The sequence below is a fragment of the Tenrec ecaudatus genome, chromosome 14, assembly GCF_050624435.1.
Source record: "Tenrec ecaudatus isolate mTenEca1 chromosome 14, mTenEca1.hap1, whole genome shotgun sequence".
Lineage (NCBI taxonomy): Eukaryota > Metazoa > Chordata > Mammalia > Afrosoricida > Tenrecidae > Tenrec > Tenrec ecaudatus.
This window is the reverse complement of record NC_134543.1, coordinates 38700529-38710760: the sequence shown is the minus strand read 5'-3', so window position 1 is coordinate 38710760 and position 10232 is coordinate 38700529. Positions and strand designations below refer to the sequence as shown.

At 40.3% G+C, this 10232-nt stretch overlaps 1 pseudogene; it reads right to left on the bottom strand.

Annotated features, from left to right (window-relative positions):
- Nucleotides 1-2293: 2293 nt before the first annotated feature.
- On the bottom strand, nucleotides 2294-4133 carry LOC142426356 (afadin- and alpha-actinin-binding protein-like; annotated as a pseudogene).
- Between the last annotated feature and the right edge of the window lie 6099 nt (nucleotides 4134-10232).

Genomic DNA, 10232 nt, shown 5'->3' with positions numbered 1-10232 from the left:
TCAAAATGCAAGGGTCCTTTGATCGTCCAGCTTTCCCAAGCCTAAGAGATGTCCAAAATACTATGACTTACATCAGATACGTTCTCCGTAAATACTAGCTTTAAACCAGGGCTTCAAACTGGTTCCAAATGGCTAAGGAATTGCCGTGGTAAACAAGGGCTACAAGGGCTGCATTGGATTGCAAAGCACACACCTCTGTTGTCTGTGGCATTTTGATCCAAGTAAGAAACAACTAGTTGTATCCCCATTCAATGATGGAGGTCAACTGCACTTCTCTAGAATGCTCACAGTCAACGGGTTCTCCAACGCTCTGCCATAGTTACCCTTCCTGAAAGTGTAAGCAGCCTGATGAGGGAGATTAGACCATTGGCAGAGCCCTGGAGAGAAACACAAATCCAAGCGGTGTGGTCGGCCACCATCTTGATGGTGCTGATTGATGGTAGAAGAATTGTTGTTGGAATCAAGATAGCTTACGTAGCTCTTAAGTTTGCCTTTTCCTAATTTATCTCCCTGATAATCTGGCACCACTTTTAAAAAGAAGAAAATACATGCATGACCTGGATCTAAAAGATGCAGTGGGTTCCCCACTGAGCTGCTAAACACAAGATCAGCAGTTTGAACCTACCAATCACTCCTCAGGAGAAAAACGAGGCGTTTCGCTCCTGTTAAAATTTACAGCCTTGAAAACCCAAAGGGACAGTTCTACCTTGTCCTTTAGGGTTACTATGGGTTGAAACCAAGTTGATGACATGAGTTTGTTTTTTCTGGATCTAAATAATGTATTGCTTTTGGATTTTTATAAGAATCTGGGACTGACCTTAAAAGACGAGGTTCCCTGTATTTCTGAGACTATAGCCCCTAGTCGCCCTTCATGTATGCAAATAAACTCAACCCTATAGCTCAACTTTCAGCTAAACAATAGACAAGCTTATAAGGTAAACAATAACATATCTTTGAATCATCTACCATTTGGGATCAAAAGGGCAACATTTATCCCAGGATAAAGTTCAGAAGTGTTAAGAAAGAGGAGGAAATCCTGGGAGGAAGTGAGATAAGTCAGGTTACATTTGGTGGGATTGCAATCAGTGACATAAAACAAAATTGCTGAAACTGATCTGCTCAGAAAAATCTTCACTCAGGTCACCGTAAAAAGTTTTGGGTTTTTTTTTTAATTAGACTTGAGAAATATCTTTGAATGTGCCATGGGAAAATGAGCCTGAAGGAGATGTGCTTTCATGAGCTGAGGGAGGCAATTTTATGAATCTTAAAACTACATATCAAAGAGGAAGATGGGGTGGGAAAAAGTTCATAAATGTGTATGGATCTGATATAAGGGTTACTGGTTTGAAAATTGAGGATTTTGCTGCCAGGCTGCCATAAACTATAGTACCTATTGCCTGATACATTTTATTAGAAGTTTTTAGCTCAAAAAGACACGACCTGTATTCTGAGGGAATATAATATACAAATAAGTTTCTAAAATTGTAACAGTCTTGCTGTAGAACACACTAGTGGTTAGAACTGATAAGACACATGTCAACAATTTCTGACATGTGTTTTCATTAGAAATTTTCCTTAAGATGATATAAAATTTTTTTTGAAGTCTCTACCCAAGAGTTTTTCTACTTGTAGGGGACTCTGCTCTCCCTCACAAGCTGTTCCAAAGACTTCCCCTCTGGGCAGCTTGGATTTACAGATTTAAAAAAACATGTTCAGGAAATATTAATTTCTCCTTACAATTAAATTTTAAAGCACTTTTGCTCTGTCTTCAAAATCTGGCTCCTGATTTCTCTCATCTATGTACTAAACATACATAAATTTCACTTTATTTAACACTTATAAAAGAGGTAATTTCAAATCACGCTAAACATAATAAAGATAGAACTTGCTTTGTTCAAAATCCACAGTGTACATTCAAATAAGGGCTAAACTTCCAACACCAACTGTATTTGAGATAAAACTTAAGCGTTTACAATAATCCATTTCCTAAAAGTGCTATTTTTAATATCTACAAGAGGAAATTCATGCTAGTGTTTGTGTTCTCATTCAAACATATATACATTCTTTCATTCACAGAGCTAGATGCTTCTGTTACTAAAAATACATATCCAAAGCTTTTATATCTTTTTTAAACGGATTTAACATTTTAGCTCTTTGGAGGAAGACAGGAGGGTTCAAACAACTCAGACCGCTCTCTTTTGTTTAGAGATGATAGACTTTATGCTACACCTTGTTTCAGCTCAGCTGTGGACGGTTACAAACACACAAATGCAGAAAAGTCAGGTCCCCGTGTCTAAGGTAGGTCATCTTCTGCTACATGAGAATCTGTGCAGGTCAAGCGGCATCCACTGCAGCAACCTTCCTGTGACCCAGGTCCGGGCGCCAGGCTCCGTGACTGACTTAGACATTCTCTCCCAACCTGATTTGGTTTCGTTTCTTCATGAGTTATATTCAGTACCTTGCTTGAACTTTTTGGTGTCTTTGGTTCACAAACTTGACTTTCAGCTGAGTAATCCTACGTTCAGATGCACAGGAGCGTGTCTGGCCCAAGGGGGGAGGAGGAGAAGTCGGAAGGGATTCAGTAAACTTAGATGTGCCTGCGGGAGACCTGTGGCACACACTGTGAGGCTGCCTCTGCCCTGGCCTTCAGTGATTGTCCGATCAGAATTTCCTGAGAAGGCGCTGAAAAGTTTCACCTTTTCCGAGTTCTGGGGCTCAGAGGTAGTCTTATTTTAAAACTGTTGCTTTAGCCAACTGGCTCTTCTTCAAACGCCTTACTCTCCAATCCCAGGCAAAAAGGCTTCTTTAAAACTCCGTCTTTCTCTCTCCAAAGTCTATTTTTGCTCTTTAAATAAAGAGCACTCTCCTTTGAGACGTTCTTTTTCTTCCAACAAATGACAGTCTCGTGGGAGAGAAGGGCTAGGATCGTCACACGCGGTAGTAAGCTGCGGCTGTAGAAGTGGTTCCTGAGTTTTAATCATTTCTTCACGCTGCTGAATTTCTCATTCAAGCTTTTCAGCCTCCTGTTCATGGTCGAGAAATGACATCGTCCTCATGAAAGCCATCTAAGTGCAACTTTGAAACTTTATCCACTTTTTCGACATGACTTTTCAAAATGCTCCACTGTGTCCGGATGCGATTGGTCAGCTGCTCGCTCACCGCTGCGCAGCAAAGATCCGGCATCCTCTCTCGACTTACTTCCCCAGCGTCATCTGCAACATCAGAAACAACAGTTGTCCTATCATCGACTCTTTCTCGAGGTTTCTGCTTTGGGGAAGAAAGAAGAGAAAGCATTTCCTTTCTCATTTGCTGAAGAACCTTCTTAAGTTCAGCATTTTCCATTAGGATTTGTTTCTGATGATATTCATAATCATTCAAGAGAATTTTATACATTTCATCTTCATTCCTGGTTTCAGTTTTGCCAGTTCTCCAGGAGTCTCTTTTTCAATCAGCTCATCCCACACAGTTTAAAACATCCATAGCTATTGTTTTATTCTTTTGGTTCATAACAAGTTGATGTAGACATTCTTTTATTATATTCACGTTCTTTTCATATCATGAATGTACTGTGTAGCTCGGCTTGCAATGATATTTTGTAATTTTCGCACCTCATCCTTCTCATTTTTAGGCAGCTGGTGCAGATCCCCGTGCTTGCATTGTGGCTGTCTGTCTCTTTCCTGAAGTCCAGTCATTTCTCTCCTGAAGGATCCCAGTTGTTCCTTACGTTTTGCATAGCAGCCTTGTAGAGGATCCACATCACTTCCCAGTTTCAGATTCTGTGTTTCCACATTTTCCTGAGCTAGAAGGTTCTTCCGTTGAAGTACAAGTAATTCATTCATGCAATTTAAAACAGCAAATATATTTAATTCTCTCTTGGCATCTTTGTCTTTGGAGTCTTTATATAATGAAGGAAAGCCGAAAGTAGTCAATTCCTGAACAAGATAAGAAATACTTTGTTCAATATTCTCTTCCATGCAGAAGGCACTGAAAAAACTCTGTACATTTTTTGATAAAGGTATTGAAGAACATAGCACTTGATGTGAGGATAAACTTGATAGAGACATCTTTGTTTCTGAGGTATATTGAGATATATTTATGCTTTCTGGATCTGTAACAGTCATCCAATCTCCCATAGCAATCACCAGAGCCAGGATGCCTGAGGAGCTAGTTTAGCAGGAAGCATGCAGTTCAGCTACTACCACTCTTCTGTGTAGGAATTTCCTTCCACTTTCTCTGAGAGTACGGTGGGCCACGCTCTCCTGCACCCTCAACAGCACCAAAATGTCAGAGCCTGGCGCCGACCTTTTTTTTAAGTGTTGAAATGTTTCCTCTGGTTTCAGTAATCAGCCTCTCTTCTCCTTCTTCTCCTCGTGCAATTGCTATTTTTTCTCCATCTCTTCCACAGGCTTCTCTTCCTCAGCCTCACCATGAAATATGGGGCTCTTCAGTGGTCAGTCTTTCTTTGCATCTTCTTCCTCTACATTCCTCGGAGCAATCTCCTCCTTGCTCTCTATCCAACTCCCATCCAACTCATTGGGCATCGCCACTTTCAGGTCTCCGCATTCATCTTCATGCCCCCAAACGTAATTCTCCTTCAATGTTCCCTTCTCATAAAGCTCTTGAGAGTTATCTAAGATTCTTCTTCTTTCAGTTGGATCTGCCTTTGAAAATCTCTCGTTTGGTGTCCCTCTATTTTTCTTTGCCACTGACTTAGTGCAGTCATCATTTCTTGCCAGTGCCTTAGAGCTTCCTGAGTGGTATGTCTGCTTCCAGTCCAATTCCAATATCTCCTTTCTACCTTTCTCCTTTCCGCTGATACTGGCATGATCTGAAAATGTCACTATGTCACATTCTGATCAGAATCCTTCAGTGACTTGCATCCCCGGGCTACAGAATATGTAATTAGTCCCTCAGTATACAACATATCTGACTTACAAGTCACACTCATGGCTGTCATTTTTCTTTTTGGTATATCCAATCTCTCGCGAAGACCCAGAGTTAAAAAACCAAAAAGAAAGAACACATTCAGCATACTTAAACTAAAAGAGCTCAAAAAATTCAAGTCTCGAGTTGTAATATTGAAAGATTCTATGGAGAAATATTGAATGGTGCAGGAAGCATTCCAAGAACATGGAAAGAATCCACAGAGTCACTGTACTGAAAAGAGCTGATCGACATTCACTCATTTTAAGAGGTAGCATATGAGTGAGAACCCATGGTATTGAAGAAAGAAATCCAAGCTGAACTGAAAGCTTTAGCCAAAAACAAGATTCCAGGAATTGACGGAATACCTGAAAAGTTTCAACAAGCTGATGAAGCACTGCAAGCACTCACTCAGCTAGTCCATGAAATCTGGAAAACAGCTACTTGGCCAATTGAGTGGAAGAGATTCATATTTGTACTCATTCCAAAGAAAAGAGAGTCAACAATGTGCTTAAATTATAGAACAATATCACATGTCTGTAAAATTTTACTGAAGATCATCTAACAATGGTTGCAGAGATTCAGGCCAGATTCAGAAGAGGACACGGAACAAGGAATATCATTGCTGACATCAGGTGTATCTTAGCTGAGAACACTAGAAATATAGTTACTCGTGTTTCATATGCCAAGACTGTGTGGATCGTAACAAACTATGGATAACTTGAGAAGAATAGGAATTCCAGAACACTTCATTGTGCTCCTGAGAAACCTAGAGAGCAGCCTCTAGTATGGATTATGATTCAATGTGGATAAGACCAAAATCTTCACAACTGGACCAATAGGTAGCATTATGATAAGTGAGGTCGTCAAGAATTTCATCCTGTTTCGGTCCACAATCAGTGCTCATGGAAGCAGCACTTAAGAGAGCAAAGGACAGTTGCATTAGGGAAATTGACTGTACAAGACCTCTTTAAAATGTTGAAACGAAAGGATGTCACCTTGAGAACTAAGGTGCACCTGACCCTAGCCATGGTATCTTTAATTGCCTCAGATGCATGTGAAAGTTGGACACGAGTAAGGAAGACCCAGAGAAAAAATGGATGCACTTGAACTATGGTGTTGGCAAAAAATATGGAAGGTATGATAGACTGCCAAAAGAACCAAGATATCTGTCTTGGAAATAGAGCCAGGATGCTTCTTAGAGGTGAAGATGGTGAGACTTCATCTCATTAACTTTGGGCATGTTATCAGAAGAGACTAGACCCTGGAGAAGGACATCATGTTTAGTAAAGTACACAGAACACCAAACTCACTGCCATTGAGTTTGATGCTGACTCATACCAACGCTAGAGGGCAGGGAAGAATTCCACTGTGGGTTCTGAGCCTGAACTGTTTGCGGGAGCAGGAAGCCCTGTTTTTCTCTTGTAAGGGGAAAAGAGTAAGGACCTCAAAAGATGATTGACACAGTGGCTACAACCGTGGGCTCAAGTACAAGAATAAATATAAGGATTGGCACAGCACTGGACGGTGTGTCATCTGTCAGAAGTAGGGTCCCTATGAGTTGGAACTGACTGAATGGAACCTAAAAAAACAACAATCTGTTGTAATATGTACTGCATACAATATTTCTTCCCATAATTTGCTGATGTTATCAATTTAATGTCAACCTCTCCCCAAAGATAAAGATCAGGTTTATAAAGATAACCATAATAAAAGACAATGATCATGAAAATCAATTTTAAAACAATTAGCTATTTGACTTACGCAGAACCAATATATTGTGAAATCATCAGAATGAAACCCAGTTGTAGATCGGGGATAATCCAAAGCATAAGAATTAGTCTCTGCTTCCCTGACTAGTCTCCTCTCCTTCTTATCCCAACCATTTTGTGACCAAGCAATTCCGAAGTGCGCATAGTTTTCCAAATATGTCAGCTTCCTTGGGTAACTTACTTAAACACTATCTTCTCTTCCTGAAATGTTCTCACCCCACTAGTCCTTCTGGAAATCCGCCACGCACTCATCATATCTTTGCCTGCATGCAGCCTTGTCTCAAACATCCTCTGTCTCCCAGACGATCTGAGATTTGTCATTACCTATATGCCACTGTCTGCCACATATGACAATAACTAACCGTTATCCAACAGCATTAAATAATCAATCAATAATAGCAACTAACCTCTGTGAACCTCCTACTACATACAGGTTAAGATGAAGAACTTTACATTCTTGATTAAATTAAATTATCTTATTATTGTATTTTAATTCCTTGTGGCAGGTACTACATTATTTATATTTTTAAAATGAGGACACTGAGGCAGAGGGTGTATAGATAATTTGAGTAAGGTCACTCAACTATTAAGTGGCAGGGTCAAGATTTGAAGTTAGGTAGCCTGTGTTTAAAGTCTCTCATACTAAAGCAATCATGTTTTCCTACGTGTTCATGTTTTCAACCAATTCCTTTTTATATTTGTTTTCAGAGACTGGACAGATCTAGGCATGCATGGTTTACTCTTCACTTGATTGATAAATGGATAAATTAATGAATGATTTACTAAATGAAACAAGTGTCCACAGATAATTCATAGGCCTTTCTAATTAGTTCCTCCCAAGTTCCTGGTCCATTCTTTCTTCAGCATGAATGATTCCTCTAAGCCAATCAATCCTGGGAAAGATCGACAGTCCATTCAGTGTGAATATGCTTTAATGAATAGCAATAGGCAAAATCATTCATTAAGCACTCACTGCTTGAGAACAAGCAATGGAAAGCTCTGCTGGAATATGGCACAGTTACTACAAGCCAAGTAATGTGTGCATAAGACCAACCACACAGGCTGCAGGGATCAATGAATTCACTTCCATGGATACAAGTAGACTGAGCTCTAAGCTCATGGACTAGGCATTTCCTGGAAGCTTCATTTCTTTCTTTTTTGCCCTTTCACCTAGAGAAGAGTGACAGCCCTAGGGCAGCCAGGGAACACGTTACATGTGGCCATTTCACTTCCCAAATGCCTTCTTTTCTCCCAAAGAATTCTTGCGTTTTATGATGTTACTTCAGATCCTTTCCTGAGGAGGCAGATGTCTTTTCTCCCTATCTGCTGTGTTTTTGCACTGTGTTGTTGTTATTGTTGTTGAGTGTAATCTGACCCGCAGTCATCCTATGCTCAACAGAACAAATAACCGTGCAAGGCTTTGCCATCTTCACAATCATTCCCATGCTGAGCTCGTTGCTGAAGTCACTGTCAATCCATCCTGTTAAAAGTCTTCCTCTTTTTCACTGTCCCTCCACTTTACCAAGCTTCATGTCTTTCTCCAGGGACTGGTCTCTCCCGACGATCTTTCCCAAGTATGTAAGACAAAGTCTCACCATCCCGGCCTCTAAGGAGCGCTCTGGCCTTACTGTTTAAAAGACTGATCTGTTTGTCCTCTCGGCAGTCCATGGTACTTAAAATAATCTTCTCCAGCACCACAATTCAAATGCAACTTAGTTATTCAGTGTTATTCAATGTCCATCTTAGTTATTCAATGTCCAATTGACTTATTTTAGTTATTCAATGTCCAACTCTCTCTTTTTATATTATTTTAAATCATTTTTTAATCATTTTATGTCCAACTCTCTTTTTTATATTATTTTTTAATCATTTTATTGGGGCTCATACAACTCTTATCACAATCCATACACACATCAGTTGTGTAAAGTACACTTGTACATTCGTTGCCCTCATCATTCTCAAAACACCCGCTTTCCGCTTGAGCCCCTGGAATCAGCTCCTCATTTTCCCCTCCCTCCCCACTCCCCACTTTCTCATGAACTCTTGATAATTTATAAATTATTATTTTATCATATCTTACACTGCCAGACATCTCCTTTCACCCACCTTTCTGTTGTTCTCCCCCCAGGGAGGAGGTTATACGTAGATCCTTGTAATTGGTTCCCCCTTTCTAGCCCTGCTTCCCTCCTCCCTCCCGGTATCGCCACTCTCACCACTGTTCCTGAGGGGTTCATCTGTCCTGTGTTTCCAGTTCCCATATTCCCTACTGTGCATCCTCTGGTGTAACCAGGTTTATAAGGTAGAATTGGGATCATGATAGTGGGGAGGGAGGAAGCATTCAAGAACTAGAGGAAAGTTGTGTGCTTCATCAATGCTACAATGTACCCTGAGTGACTTATCTCCTACCACTACCCCTCTGCAAGGGATGTCCAGTTGTCCACAGATGGACATTGTATCCCCATCCCACACTCCCCCTCATTCACAATGACATGATTTTTTTTCCTTTGGTGCTTGATACCTGGTCCCTTCGGCCCCTCATGATCACACATGCTGGTGTGCTTCTTCCATGTGGACTTAGTTCCTTCTGGGCTAGATGGTCGCTTGTTTACCTTCAAACCTTTAAGACCCCAGCGCTATATCTCTTGATAGCCTGGCACCATCAGCCTTCTTCACCACAGTTACTTATACACATATTTGTCTTCAACATTTATATGGGGAAAGTGAGCACACAATGATGGTTTTTGTTGTTTGCTGTCTGCTCAATGTCTAACTTTCACATGCATATGAGGCAATGGAAAATACCATGGCTTGCGTCAGATGCACTTTAGTCCTCAAAGTAGCATCCTTGTCCTTCAGTATTCTAAAGAGGTTTTTTTTAATAGTTTGATTGGGGCCTCATACAGCTCTTATCACAATCTCTAAAGAGCTCTTATGCAGCAGATTTACTTAATGCAATATATCTTTTGATCTCTTGACTGCTGCTTCCATGAACATTGATTGTGAATCCAAACAAGACAAAATCCTTGACAACTTCAATCTTTTCCCCATTTATCATGATGTTGCCTATTGTTCCAGTTGTGAAGATTTTGGTCTTATTTACATTGAGTTGTAATCAATACTGAAGGCTGCAATACTTGATTTTTCATCAAGTGTTTCAAGTCTTCCTCACTTTCAATAAGCAAGGGTGTGTCATCTGCATATCATAAGTTGTTAATAAGCCTTCCTCCAATCCTGATGCCTTACTCTTCTTCATATAATACAGCTTATCTGATGAGTTTCTCAGTATACAGACTGAACAAGTATGGTGAGAGGATACAGCCCTGAGACACACCTTTCCTGATTTTACACCATGCAGCATTCCCTTGTTCTGTTCACACAACTGACTCTTGATCCACGTACAAGTTCTGAATGAGTACAATTAAGTGTTCTGGAATTCCTATACTTTCCAAAATTATCCACAGCTTTTAATAGTCCACACTGTTGACTGTCTTTGCATAGTCAATGGAATACAAGCAGACGTCTACCTGGTATTCTCTG